The 14,660-nt window shown below is 37.4% G+C and overlaps 1 protein-coding gene across 12 annotated transcripts in view; it reads left to right on the top strand.

Moving 5' to 3' along the window:
* The first annotated feature begins 2,104 nt into the window (after positions 1 to 2,104).
* ADD1 (adducin 1) overlaps positions 2,105 to 14,660 on the top strand; it is a 100,612-nt gene continuing 88,056 nt past the window's right edge. For 2 of the 12 annotated variants that reach the window (XM_051965817.1, XM_051965816.1), the window contains exon 1: positions 2,105 to 2,344. The gene's annotated coding sequence lies outside the window, so the exon portion shown is untranslated. The remainder of the gene's footprint in view (positions 2,345 to 14,660) is intronic. The other 10 variants (XM_051965811.1, XM_051965810.1, XM_051965814.1 and 7 more) reach the window with 8 other exon arrangements.

The raw sequence follows: 14,660 nt of genomic DNA, 5'->3' as shown, positions 1-14,660 counted from the left end.
CTTTTTCTGTGAATCACTGACCCAGCCAGAGCCAAGAGGAATGAGAAAAATTTCATTGGTGGTCACTTGCATTCTCTACTCCCAGCTTTGGCAGGCTGTGCTATTTGCTTCTCAATGTTTCTAGTGTGGGGTTGTCCTCCAATCTGATATCCAAGCATCCCCCAATGCCTGAACATTGGAATCTTATCTAATGAAGAATGCAGAAATGCTTATGCAAAACCCATCATTCCAGGCATGATCTATGCTAGGGATACTTGCCAGGGTGGGTCCAGAGGAACTTTCTTGATATTTATGCCAACCTGTGCTGTTACCGGATCTGGATCTTAAATGAAATGTAGAAGAAGCCTTGACAAGCTCCCTTCACCTCTTCAAGAAGATTGCCAAATCTAACCTGTCCCCAGTCCTACCTTCAGGGATAGTGGCATGAAACTAGGGCTCCACACCTTATAAAAGAATCCATATCTATGATCCTTCTGACCAATCCAGCTGACCTCCCCCAAGACAAGATTAGGCATCCTGACTTCCCAAAGATGGATTTGCAAGACCCAGATTTCCTATCCCCATCTCTAATCTGGATTTGGGTGCATAGAAAAGGAATCAGGAGAATTTAGAGATAAAAAGATCATTTGCTGTTATTTTTACAAATGGAGAAACTGAGGGTTAAAGTGACCTGCTAATGTCTCAATAGCAAAGATTGTAAGTCAGATTCCAGACTAGTGTTCTCCCTAATATGGGGTCTGAAGGCATAGTTCTATTTATTGCCAATCTCTCAAATCCTTTAGCCCCTTTCAAGAACTCACGGCCTTGCTCAGATATCCAGAAGAGGTAACTAAGCTGATTCCTCTAGTTCACTCCTCCCCAAAAGTCTAAGCTTAACAAAACCTGTGGGACTTCCAAAAAACAAAAACAAAAACCCAAACCATGTTGAGTTTAACAAACATTTCAAACAAGGTTATATAATAGGTTTCTGATAGCACGTACAATTTTTTTTCTTTTTGTATGTGAAGATATTTGTTGATAGTTGTCAAGTTCATAAATATATATTTTTTAATTGAAAGGAGTGGACTACTTTTCGAGGTAATAAGCTTTCCATTACTGGAGGTGTTCAAGAAAAATGTGTTAAGATTTGACATAGAGGGGATTGGATTAGAAGGTGTTCTGGGCGTCTTCCATTTGGGAGAAATTCTGAAGACTTGTGTAAAAATCCCAGCTTACATAGTAAACTATCTATATAACCTTGGGTAAAGACATTTTCATTTTTAATAGTCTTACTTCCATCTACTTAATGCCTTAAGGCAGATAGTCCTTAATTCCATAGATAGTATTGAGATAAAAGAAAATAGAGGCATAAGGGGATGGGAGAAGGAAGGAGAGAGAGTGGGAGGAGGGTAAGGGTGGTGAGGAGGGGGTAAACGGGGAAGGAGAAAGAAGGGGAGGGGAGGAAGAGAGAGGGAGGAGAAAAAGAGGAAAGGGACAATAAGAAGAGGAAGGCAAGAGAGGGGGAGGGAGGGAAGGAAGAAAGGGAAGGTGAGAAAGGAGAGTGGGATGAAATGTGGGAGGGAGGAGAAGGGGCGGGAGAAGAGAAAAAAGGGGAAGGGGAACGAGAGGACAAGAAGGATTGGAGGGAGGGAAGGAGAAGATATGGAGTAGGTGGAGGAGAAAGGAGAGAGGAGGGCGAGGGGTAAGAGGACGGAGGAGAGGAGCCCCCGAAGACTGGGAAGAAGAGGCAGTGAGAAGAGTAAATGAAGGAGGCTCGAGTGAGCGGGTGAAGGGAGGAGTGTGTGTGTGAGGGGGGGGAGGAGGAGTAGAAGAAATCTTCTAGGGGGCGGGGATTCCTTCGCTCCGCCTCTTCTCCCCTCTGACTCGAGCCCGCCCCCCAAGTCCCCGTCCTTTCTCCTGCCCCACCCTCCCCACTTGTCTACAGCCAATCCCAAAGCAGTTTGGACAGACCTTGGCTCCAGGGCGGCGCTTGCAGCCAATGGAGCAGCGCATTGTTGGGTTGCGGGCCTCGCAGGCCGCACCCTGTGGCGAAGGGAGGAGCCGAGGGGGGCCGGGCCGGGGAGGGGTAGAGGAGCAGGCGGAGGGCGGGGGAGTACGTCCGTGGCTGAGGCTGCGCCGCGGCGGCTGGAAGGAGGCGGGGCGCAAAGAGCGGGTGAGGGATAGAAGAGAAGGGGAGAGCGGGGTAAGGGACAAGCGGGCGTTGCTGCTGCTGCTGCTGTCGCCGCCGCCGCCGCCGCCTTCTCCGCCGCCGCTATTGCCACAGCCACCCCCTCCGCCGCCTCTGCCCGTACTGAGGGAGGGAGCCCGTGAGCAAGCCCCGCGCGGCCTCAGATTCTCCGTAGAGGTGAGCGGGGCGGGGGCAGGCGGAGAGAGAAGGGGAGGATTCCTTCGGGGGAAAGAGGTTGTCAAGATGCTTGAAGGGAGGGGGGCGTTGTTTGTGGGGAGGGGGCTCAGGAATCTGCGTCGAAGGCGGAAGGTGGCGGAGCTTATGCGGGGTACCCTCTGGGAGGAGGGAGCGCTCATAAGTAGAGGGCTCCGGTCGGGGGGAGATAACCTGTGGAAGGCTCTGCCAAAGTGGGGGTCCCTCGGCGGAATAGAGGAGGGGGAGATGCCCAGAAGGGGGTTAGGCTGTGAAGAGGGGATCAGGCAAGGGGGCGCTCAGGCATCACGTACTGAGGACTGAATTCAGGGTGGGGAAGTTCAGACTGACACCAGGCACTGGGGATGGGGCAGGGTGGCCTAGGCGGTGTCTGAGACTGTGGGGGATGGGGAGGGGCTGGCATGGGGGCATTCAGGTAATCCAGCAAGATTAGTGAGTCCTGCCCGGAAAGCCTTGGACGGGCGAAGGAGACTTACAGTGGGCACCATCTCATGAGGGTTCAGTAGGTTGGTTTAAAAAAAAAAATTCAAATAGGGGCTTGTCGGACTGGGAGGAAGAATGAATATTAATCTGGCATTGAGGGGAATGAAGCCAGTGTTATCTGCTGAAGATTGGATAGTAATCCCTATTGCATATTTTAAGGTAATGTCATTGCGGGTTTTCAACGTGCAGTCTCCATTCCTTTGCTCATTATATTAAAAGCAGTATGGAGAGTAGACAGTTATAATTATTCTGCTCAGATTGTGCAGGGTGACAATAATATAAACCCTTCACCAAGGAATGAGAGCTAGGAAAGATGGTAGATTTGCAGTTCTTTATGTGAAAGAATTGTGCAGGATTTTTGTTGGCTAGTGAAGCAGCAACATCAAGAGTAGGCCATGTTCTGTGGGGATTTTCATGACTTATTAAGTGGAAGATCTGATATAAACATATAAAAACAGTGGTGTTAATTGTATTGTAATAAAGCATTGTCTGGAATCAAGTATTATCAGCTACAAGTTGTATTTTTTTAACGTGCAGGTATATATGTGCAAAATACATATACTTGCTGGTTTAAAAAAATACATTGAAAATTACTTAAGCAAAAGGGAAAAACCACATTTATATCTATTTTAGAGATAGGAAGCTGATCGGACTTGAGCTTTACTAAATATTATTGCAGTTGGTAGTCATTCATTAATCCTGTTGTTTTTTAAATATTTCAGAAGATTGTTGTTACGAATTACACTTATTTTTACTTTAGAGATTCATGACCACAGAATATTATGTAGGTATAACTGCTTTTAGGCTAGTAGATAGTCACAGGTATTGCCATATCTTTATACATAATACCCTTAAAATGGCAGGATTCAAGTGTTATACCCAGGGAAAACATAAAGATGTTGATAACAGTTTTGTTTTTTGAGTAAATTGGAATATATGGGCGGAGAGGTTGATTGAAGGTTTACTGTCTCAAATTTATGAAACAGAAGGGAAAACAGGACAGCTGATATATATATATACATATATACACACACACACACATATACATATACATGTGTACATTAAATTAAGGTTTTTTATTGATGACTTGTTTTTATATCACATTCATTTTCAAATTTATCCCCACACCATGGAGCCTTCCACTGAAACAATGATTTTTTTAAAAAAAGGAAAAAAAGCAATTAAATGAAATTTACTGGCATATAGTTATATGCACTGTTCATACCCATTATCCTCCTCCACTTGGCAGTAAAGTAATGAAGGTACATTTTCTGAACTCTCGGGTTTAAACTTGGCCACTGTAGTTGCAAAGCATTCAGTTTTGTTTATCAGTTTCCTTTTAGAGTGTTTTTCTTATATTGTTTTCTTGATGGTATTGCTTTCGTAAAGTGAACTCAAGGACTATATTGTGAGCAGTTTCTAGTTATTGTTTATTCCATTCAATGATGGAATTGTCCCGTTTTAGGGGATTGATAGATACACAAAGAGGTTAAATAATTCACCCAGGGTCACACAGCTAATAATCATCAGTCAAATTTGATCTCAACTCTTCCTGACTTCAAACCCCATACTATCTATTATACCATGCTGCTTTCTAATATGATTTATGCCTTGGAAAAAACCAAAATTGTAGATTGGTTTACTAAGGAAGTGAATGGTTTTGGCAGTCAAAACTGCTTTAGAAAGACTTTGATGTGGTTATATAATGCTTGCTGTACCACTGTAGAGTTAGTTCGCTACTTGTAGCATGTTTCAGTTTAAATATTAAAGTTAAAGAACAATGAGCCTGAATAGAATTTCTAGCCTAGAGAGTGGTGTTCCCTTTCCAAATATTATATAGGCAGACCATTTTATACTTTTCTATTTCTTTTTTTTTTTTAAATTTGTTAATAACTTTTTTATTGATAGAACCCTTGCTAGGGTAATTTTTTTTTTACAGCATTATCCCTTGCATTCACTTCTGTTCCGATTTTTCCCCTCCCTCCCTCCACCCCCTCCCCTAGATGGCAAGCAGTCCTTTACATGTTGAATAGGTTACATATACTTTTCTATTTCTGAAGTTATTTGACGAGAAGGAAACTGTTTTGTTTGATTTTTTATTGCATATGTTCCTTGGAATGATTGCAAATTTTCAGTTAGCCACTTGTAGATAATTTTATTTTAGCTTATCAGACTATGTTTCAAAAATGTTTATAATGAATTTTTATTGAATGTAATGTCTTGTTTACTTTTAATAGTTACTTACCATGCCACTTGTTTCCTGTACTTGGCATTTTCTTTTTTTCCCATAAGAACATGATATTCAGAGAATAGATTAGATGAGATTTTTCTTAGATATTTTATGTTTGCAAAACGGAAATGTTCTGTATGGTAATAATATAATTGTCATAGTTGGAGTGAAAGAAGATTTAGCTGCCCTTATGTTTTCAGGTAAATTGTTTTGTTTAGACTACTGGTCTCAAAGACCTCAATCTTGATTTTTTTTTCTAATTTCTAAAACATTTCAAACATAATGACATCTCTCTGCTCTGGTTATGTCCAAGAACCTTTCTACCTATTAGTAATCTTTAAGAGTTACTGTACAACAAAATAATTCATTGCCTTGTATCCAGCCTGATGATAAAACTGTCTCACTTAGCCAAACTTGTTCACTAGATTATATTAGTGTCTTTTTTTGGGTGGTAGGACACAGTAGAGCTTATACCTCACTGGCTGAATTTTCAGAAAACTAGAATCATGCTGGGATATGGCATTGAAGAATAGAACTTTGGGAGAGGTTTTGCTTATTTTTTTAATCCAATATTTCAGACTCAATTTAATGAGTTTTACATGCCAGTTCTGAAAGACTTTAAAGTACCTAGCTCTTTTTTGTTCAAGCTAACTTTAATATTAAAGACTTGTTAGTTGCTTTCCCCTCCTCTCTTCCCTGTTTCCCTGGTCCTTTGGCCTTGAGCCATGCCAGAATCCAGTGAGAGACTGCCTGTGTATAGGAAGACCTGCTGTGACTGAGGTGCCCTTTCCTCTTGCCTTTTTCCTGCACTCCTTTGTCTTGGCTGTTTGGTCACATTTTCTCATTAGTACTCTCTTCTCCTGGGACCAAGTTAATTGAAGACTAGAGCAGAGAGCTTCTCCCAAAATCTCCATTGAAAGAGTGCACCCCAAGCTAGCTGTCTTTCCATTTCCAACTGGGCTGTGAAAGTAATAGAATATTATTGTTATATAAAAATGATAAACTGGTTTTAGAAAGGCCTGGAAAGAATGACATGAACTGCTGTTGAGTGAAACAAGCAGAATCAGGAACACATTTTACTTGGTAACAGCAAGATTGTGCAGTGATCAACTTTGACAGACTAGGTGGTTCTCAGCATTTCAATGATCCAAAGACATACCAATAAACTTTGGATAGAAAATGCTAGCTAGCTGCATCCAGAAAGATGTAAATCAATACATTCTATGTATTTTTCTCTTTCACTTTTTTTCCTCTTGTGATTTTTCCCTTTTGTCTTGATTGTTCTCTCCCAACATGATTTTTTTTTTCTTGCACAAGCATAAGTTTTGTATTTGTATTCATTTACATACATGTATTTCTTTCTTTCTTTTTTAAAGCTTTTTATTTTCAGGAGAAACTAGGTGGTGCAGTGGATAGAGCCAGGGGGGTAGGGAGGAACTTTTTATTTTCAAAACATATGCATGGATAATTTTTCAACATTGACCCTTTCATAGCCTTGTGTTTCAGATTTTCCCCTCCTTCCCCCTACCCCCTTCCCTAGATGACAAGCAATCCAATATGTGTGATATGTGCTAAAATATATGTTAAATCCATTATGTGTAAACATATTTATACTATTTTCTTGTTGCAAAAGAAAAATCAGATCAGAAAGGAAAGAAAATGATTCAGAAAATGCAAGAGAACAACAGAAAGAGTGAGAATGTTATGTTGTGATCTATATTCAGTTCCCACAGTCCTCTCTTTGGGTATAGATAGCTCTCTTCATCACAAGATCATTCCCGACATGATTCATAAAGAAATATATATTTTAAAAAGTTAATATACATGTACAACCAGAAAAAATAAAACAATAATAAGAAGATCAAATCTATTGCAACTAAGTAACTGGAAGTTCTTCAGGCTTTACCATCGGTCTTGCCTCAAAGTTATGAAGTCTCCTGACATTGTTGTCTAAGCTGTTTATGGAACCTAAGGAGCCCTGGGTCCGATATCTGCCCTCCCAATGATCCTTTAGCACATCAAGATCTTTACATTTGCCTTGCCTTTTAGATGTTATCTCCCCAATTAGAATGTGTACTTTTTGAGAGCAAGGACTATGTCTCTTTTTTTTTTGGTGTCCTTAGCAACTTAGCACAATGCTCGGCACATAGGTAAAGTTTAATTAATCCTTTTTCATTAACCAAATAAATCACTAAAGTCATTTTTGTCTGGTACAGGATTTCCTGCCTCCAGTTCCTATCTACTTATTTATTAGATTCTAAATTGGTTAGCTTTTGAGATTTTGGAAGAATCTGAGATGGTAACTGTGGGAATTTTTTTTTTTTTTTTAAATAAAGATATAAGTTTATAGCAACCATGAGTCTCAACTTTGAATTTGTTCCTGTTAACATTGCAAACGTGTATCAAGTTACTATCTGGATATTTGTACCTTGAAAGTTCTTGGTACATATTTTAGAAGTAATGTTCTAAGACTTCTTCATAACTCAAGTTTTCTTTGTCCAGAAACTTTTTAGTCCTCCAACAAGTGAAGCAAGAAAGTCAGTGTTGCTAAAGGAGATGTGTAAGAAAACTATAAAGGTAAGAAGGGGTCAGGTAATGAAGAGTTCTAAAGGCAAACAGAGGAGTTTATTATATTTGATCTTGGAGGCAATATTTAGTCACAGGAATTTATTGAATAGGGGAATGACATGGTTAGATTTGTACTGGAAGATTGATTTGCCTGAGTAGAAAGAGAATTGACTTGGTGAATTGCTTGAAGGCTATTGTAATAGCTCAAGTGTGAAGTGATGAGAATTTGAAACAGTGGTGGCTCCTTCCTTGATAAATAACAATCCTATCTTTAGATATCCTAGATTTGTCCTATCCTTAATAATTACTTGACAGGAACATTTCCTATATTTCTCTATTCTTTTACAACTTATCTCCTAGAAAAAAATATTATATGGTGATCCTCATCAGCTTTATGAGTTACCATCATTAACAAATGATTCCCAGTCAATAGATCCAGGCAAAGTTTTTCTCCTATGCTTCAGTTCTGCATCATGAATTGCCTCTTGGATGTTTCTGAATTTTCCTATTAGTACTAAGGGCACACCCAGGTTCACAACCTCAGTGCCATCCTCAGCTTTTTTCCCTCACTGCTCATATCCATTCAGTTGCCAAAATTTTTGTCTCTTTCTAGAAGCAGCTAGGTAACCCAGTGAATGGAATGCTGGCCCTGAAATCAGGAGGATCTGATTACTTCCTAACTTTGTGATCCTGGGCAAGTCACTTAACCCTCTCTATTTCAATTTCATCAACTCTTAAAACAATGGGGACAATAATAGCTGTGAAAATAAAATAAAAGTATATATCAGGCACTTAGCCCAATATCTGGCACTTAATAGATGCCTGTTTTCTTTTTTTCCCTGTACTGCTCTTGCTTTTATTCTCTTCTCTCTACTATATATAGCCACCAGCCCAGTTTATTTCTTCTCATCTAGACTTTTGCTATGTTCTCCGATTTGGTCTCCCTGTGTTAGGCTTCTTCCCACTTCCTGTTACCTCTAGAATCAAGCTTAAACTTTGACATTAAAATTTCTTTACAATCTATCTTCTTTGTACCATTATAATATTTTTACACTCTCTTCTATGTAATCTGTTGTCTACATATTAGTTTACTTTTCCATACACATGACAGTCCACCTCCCATCTCTCATCTCTGTACTTTTGTCATGATTGTCAGCTGTCCCTAAAATGTATTCCCTCTCACCTTTATCTTTTAGAATTCGCTCTTCCTTCAAGACTCAGCTTAAGTATTAACTTCAGCATGAAACTTTTACCAATTCTCTCACCCTTCCCCAACGTAGCAGTTAATTCACTCATCAAAACTACTTGGATTTCATTTTGTATATTTGATGTTTATATGTATATATGTATACACACACACACACACACATACATATTTAAAACATAACTCCTTGAGGGCAGAGTATGATTCTATGATATCTTTTTATCTCCAGTATTTAGCATAATTCCTGGAACATAGTAAGCACTTAATAAATGTTTTGATGATTGATTAGGTCTCCTCTTATTTGTTTGACTGTTCCTCAGTCTATTTTGCTAAATTTATCATCTGTGCCTTATCTTCTAACTGTGAATGTTCCCTAAGACTTTGTCCTTGATTCTTTTCTTCTCTCTACATTCTTACTTGGTGAGTTAATTAGTTCAATAATGGTATTCAATAGTGGCTATGTTGATGATTCCCAATCCATATATTCAATCTTGAACCCTAATTCTGCATTACCAATTGTCTGTGGAACATTTCAGTCTGAATTTCCTGAAGGCATCTTAAACTCAGAAGTTCAGAGGAGAGTCTTTTGTATCCCTATCTCCTCAAGCCCCCAAATAGCACAACAATGTTTTTTTTGTTTTGTTTGTTTTTGTTTTTTATTATAGCTTTATATGTACAAACCATATATGCATGGGTAATTTTTCAACCCTTGCAAAAAGTTCTGTTTCAACTTTTACCCTCCTTCCCTTCACCCCCTCCCCCAGATGGCAGATAGTCCCATACATGTTAAATATGTGAAAGTATATATGTTAAATGCAATATATGTATACATATTTATACAGTTATCTTTCTGCACAAGAAAGATCAGATTTAGAAAGAAGGTAAAAATAACCTGAGAAGAAAAAACAAATAACAAAAAGAGTGGAAATGTTATGCACAACAATAAATAAAAACATTCATCCTAATGTTTACAATTTTTGTGATTTTCAACTTCTTAATCTCCCACAATTCCATTTATAATCATTTGCCAAGTCCCTGTTGATTTTACTTCCATAATATTTCTTAGAAGCATTTCCTTCTCTACATTAATCTGTCATCACTCTATTTGCTTAGTATAGATACTTAATAAATGTCTGTTGATTGAGAGTTCGGTTTCTCATGAATTCTTCCAATAGACTTTTAAAATAATTAATATTTTATTTTTTTCCCAATTACATGTAAAAACAATTTTAAAATTTCATTTTTATAATTTAAAATTTTTGCAATCTCCCATGCCTCTACTTGAAAAGATAAGCAATTTGATAAAAGTTATATATGTGTTGTCATGTAACATATATTTTCATATTAGCTATGTTGTGAAAGAAAACTGACAAAAACTCCAAGAAAAGTCAAGTTTAAAAAAACCAGTATACTTTGATCTGCATTCATATTCCATCAGTTCTTTCTTTGGAGTTGAATAGCATTTTTCATCATAGGTCCTTCAGAGTTGTAATTGAATCTTTGTATTGCTGAGAATAGCTAAAAGGCATTCACAGTTGATCATTGAACAATATTGTTATTATTATATACAATGTTCTCCTGGTTCTGCTTACTTCACTTTGTATCAGTTCATGTGTATGTCTTTCCATTTTTTTCTGAAACCATCCTGATCATCATTTTTATGCCACAGTAGTATTCCATCACAATCATATAATATAGCTTGTTCAGCTGTTCTCCAATTGATGGGTATTCCCTCAATTTCTAACTATTTGCCATCACAAAAAGAACTTATATTTTTGTATTTATGTATTTTTTCCTTTTTAAAAAAATCTTTTTGGGGTACAGGCCCAGGAGTAGTAGTTATCATAGACTTCTAACATTGTCCCTTTCCTCTCTTCAATCTATCCTTTACATAGCTGCCAAAGTGATATTCCTCAAGCACAGGTCTAAGAATATCACTCTTGTTAACTAACTCCAGTGACTCCTTAATGCTTCCAGGATCAAATATAAACTCTTCTGGCATCTAAAGCACTTTATAACTTGGCTCCAACCTGCCTTTGAATGAATGAATGAAAAAAGCATTATAGGTTTCCTGTTTCCTAGATATATGCTAAACAATCCTTACCTTTAAAGAGCTTGCTTTTCTTTAAAAAAAAAAAAGTTTTTATTTTTAATTTATTATTTTTTTAGGAACTTGCTTCCTAAAAGGGGAATAGGGATCAAAGGTGGGTAATTTAGTCTAGAAAGTGACCATATTGTGAGTGAAGTCATAGGAAACTATAATTTTGATTTGATTTTTGTTCCCAAGGATAGAGATGGAAAGGAGTTGGGCAATGGGACTTTGATGCAGTCTACTAGGAATGTGGCTAGAAAACAATGTGGGAGTCTGTAATGACCAACAGATTATGAATTCCCCTCACTTGGAAGACCTGGGCCCTTTTCTTAACCTATTACACAATATTTTTAATTTACTTTGAAGTCTAGCCAAATGGACCTATATATAAGGCAATCTCTTTTTCCTCTCTGTGCCTTTGAATAGGCTGTCCTTATGACTGGAATCTACTCCATCTTCATTTCTTGTGATGTCTAGCTTCCTTAAGTGCTCCACTTAACCACTTTTCAGATTTAGGCAAGGTGGGTATGGAAGAAAAGAAGAATCTGCCCTCTTTTGGAGAATACCTTCTGGGAATGTGAAAGGTTTTTGTTTTTGTTTTTAGAAGACCAAACTTGAATGAAAAAAGTGGTTATAAAAAGGCTTCCAAAGATAAAGATTATCTATGAAAGAGCTAAAATAAGAAATATACATAGATGTTCAGAAGTAAAATTTGATAGGCCTTATTGTTGATAAGCACTTACAAAGCTGTGAAAAATTTCCTCTGGCTTTCCAGATTGGAATGAAGAAGACTATACATTTTTGTAGAAGGTAGGATGCTGGGAATATGGAAGGCCAGATCAACAAACATAGTAGAAGAGTGAGCTTAAAGTGTCAGTCATTACTATTTGCCTAATGGTATATTAATAAAAATGCATATGATTAAAAAAAAACCCTTAAAGCTTAGCTAAATATTGCTAAATATTAAGGTCTTTCATATTCCTCCATCACATATATAATGTATGTCTGTTTCCCAAATAAAATTTAAGTATCCTGAAGGCAGGGACTGTTTCATATTTGCCTTTTTATCTTTAGTCCCTAGCGCATAGGTAGGTGTTTAATGAATGCTTATTGATTTGTAGTGAGACTCTGGATGTAGTTCATAAACCCACATGGGCACAAGCAGGTAGGGCCCCAGAGTTTGACTGGTTATCTTTTCTTCCTCTGCCCAAAGTTCAAGAGGTTCCCTTCAGGGAGAAGGAAAGATCCTTTTGATTCTATAGGCTTACATTTTATCCTGTGTATTTTGTCTGCATTCCTTGATGTGATGTTTCTCTTTACCTGGATGCTTATGGCTGTTGTTCTAGCCTTAATTATCACTAGAAAAAAGAGATTTTTTAGTTTCTTCATTGGAGCCTTATGCATACACTCAATTCTGACCCAGTAGGTAGTTAAAAGGCTTTTTCTTCATCATATATAAAATCTATACTGGAAACAGTCACAGGAATACTCAGACATGCTTTTAGTCTAGGGTAGGGCCTCTCTTATTACATGTTATCAAGAATTTCCAGAAGCAGACATAACAAATCCCTCATGTGGATAGGCATTGGGCAGAATTCCCCTGTGCATGTTTTGAGGACTAGATTCTCAGTTCTAGTTCTTTGTTAAAGATTGTTCAATTATTAGAGTAGAGAAAATTAGATGTCAATATAGATTATAACCATGAAGTTTTTGCTTTACAGTCTTAAGTTCTAGGAAGCTGAGGCAGATAGATAGCTTAGTGGATAGAGCACTGGGCCTGGAGTCAGGAAAACATGCGTTCAGATCAGGCCTCAGACATTTACTGTATGACTTGGGCAAGTTACTTAATCTCTTTTTGCCTTAATCCACTGAAAAAGGAAATGGCAAACCACCTCCAAGAAAACCCTGTGGACAGCATTGGAGTGTTATGGCCCACAGATCCACAGTTATGGTCCACAGGTTCACAGTTAATAAGAGTCAGACATGTATGAATGAAAGAACATTTTGGATAGATTCTTAGAATAGTTTGACAGGAATAATTATAATATTTTTATATTTAATTTTAATAATAATAATAATGATTCCTTTAATGTTAGCATCTTCCCCTTTGTTGATTATTTCTAACTTATCCTGAATATATGAGAAGGGTACATATATGTGTTATGTGTATGTGTGTGTGTGTGTGTATGCACATATCTTGTTTGTAGAAAGTTGTTTATATACTGGCTTTCCCATTATTTTAGTTGTTCATCTTAATAACCCTGTGACAAAGGTTCTCCTTATACAAATGAGAAAACTGAGGTGCGTTGATATAGATTAAATGACTTGCTCACACAGTTATTTTCTAAGGCAAGTTTTGGTTTTAGGTTTTTCTGACTACCACTATCAGACCCTATCCACTGCACTGCACTATTAGTCATTAGGACTCGTTAGTATCGTTATGTAGCTTATCTTTTTATCCTAAATGAAAATCAGATGCAATTGATGGTAGCCTGCTAAAGTGGTAAATTTAGAAATGTAAATATTTTCCTTTTCTGGAATCCTTGTAAGCTGACATTTATAGATAGAGATTCTTTGGGTTTATCTTTTAGATAAATAATAGGCATTACTTGGTTTAAAATATTTTAATTTTGTGGTTTTTATAGATGGTATAATTGCCATAGCTTATTAGTATATGTCTTATGACTTTTCTTCTCTGGTAGTAGCTAAGTCCTTCATATTAATAGATTGTGGTATTATTGAGTCCCAGTTTGACATATTTTTATCATGGATTAAATTGGGAAAATAGGGAACTTCTTGAATGTATATATTTACTTGGGAAATTTTCAAGAGTTCAGTGTTTCAAGTGTTAAGAGACTCAAGATTATAATTCATTCATTATAGTCAGTTTTGGAAATCATATTCATAAACTCATTGGTTTCGTATTCTAGAAACTTGAGAGAACATCTTATTAAACCTTCTGGGTTAATTGATTGTCCCACAGGATTAAATGATTTGTCCAAGGTAGCATTTCAAAAACTAGAGTTTGAAACTAGGACCTCTTCTGTTATGATGAGGTTATACTGAGTACATCCTGGAAAGTAATGAAATATGGCTATACTGAGCATGGGAAGGTTCTGGGAAAAGCCATTCATTCAGAGGTAAAGGACTGGGATGAAGGTGGAGGGGAGGGGATAGTAGAGAAAGTCTAGGAATACAGGAAAGAATTGAAGTATAGTAGAAAGGCAGATGGTAATTTATATTTTTTTAATTTTACTTTCATGGAGAAAACATATCCCTTTGATGGTGTCAAGGACATTGGTGGTAACAGTTTGTTTTGGGAGTTCTTTGGTAGCTATGGTTACTAAGGAAGTAGGACAGTGGCACCTGAAGAGGTAGTTGCCATGTCTTAAGATAGTTGTTTCTCTAGATAATAGCTTTAGGGACTGGGCCAGAAGGAGGATTATTTGGGAAGGATGGTGGTGCGGGGTGGGGTATTGCTATTTTTTGGAACTCTTGGTTTTTATTTTACTTTACCTTATATTACTTATACCTTGCCCTTTATACTTAGAAAGGTTTATTTAAATAAATTATTTTTATGTTTCATAGTATGATGTTGATTACTATTATTACTACAACAACTTGTGAGGTATAATCATATCAGAATATGATCATCTTTTAAGTACTACTTCGGTGTTTTATTATAGAGCACAGGTGACCAAAG

Source organism: Antechinus flavipes, chromosome 6 (assembly GCF_016432865.1).
Source record: "Antechinus flavipes isolate AdamAnt ecotype Samford, QLD, Australia chromosome 6, AdamAnt_v2, whole genome shotgun sequence".
NCBI classification, from domain to species: Eukaryota; Metazoa; Chordata; class Mammalia; order Dasyuromorphia; family Dasyuridae; genus Antechinus; species Antechinus flavipes.
This window is presented reverse-complemented; position numbering and strand designations above follow the sequence as displayed.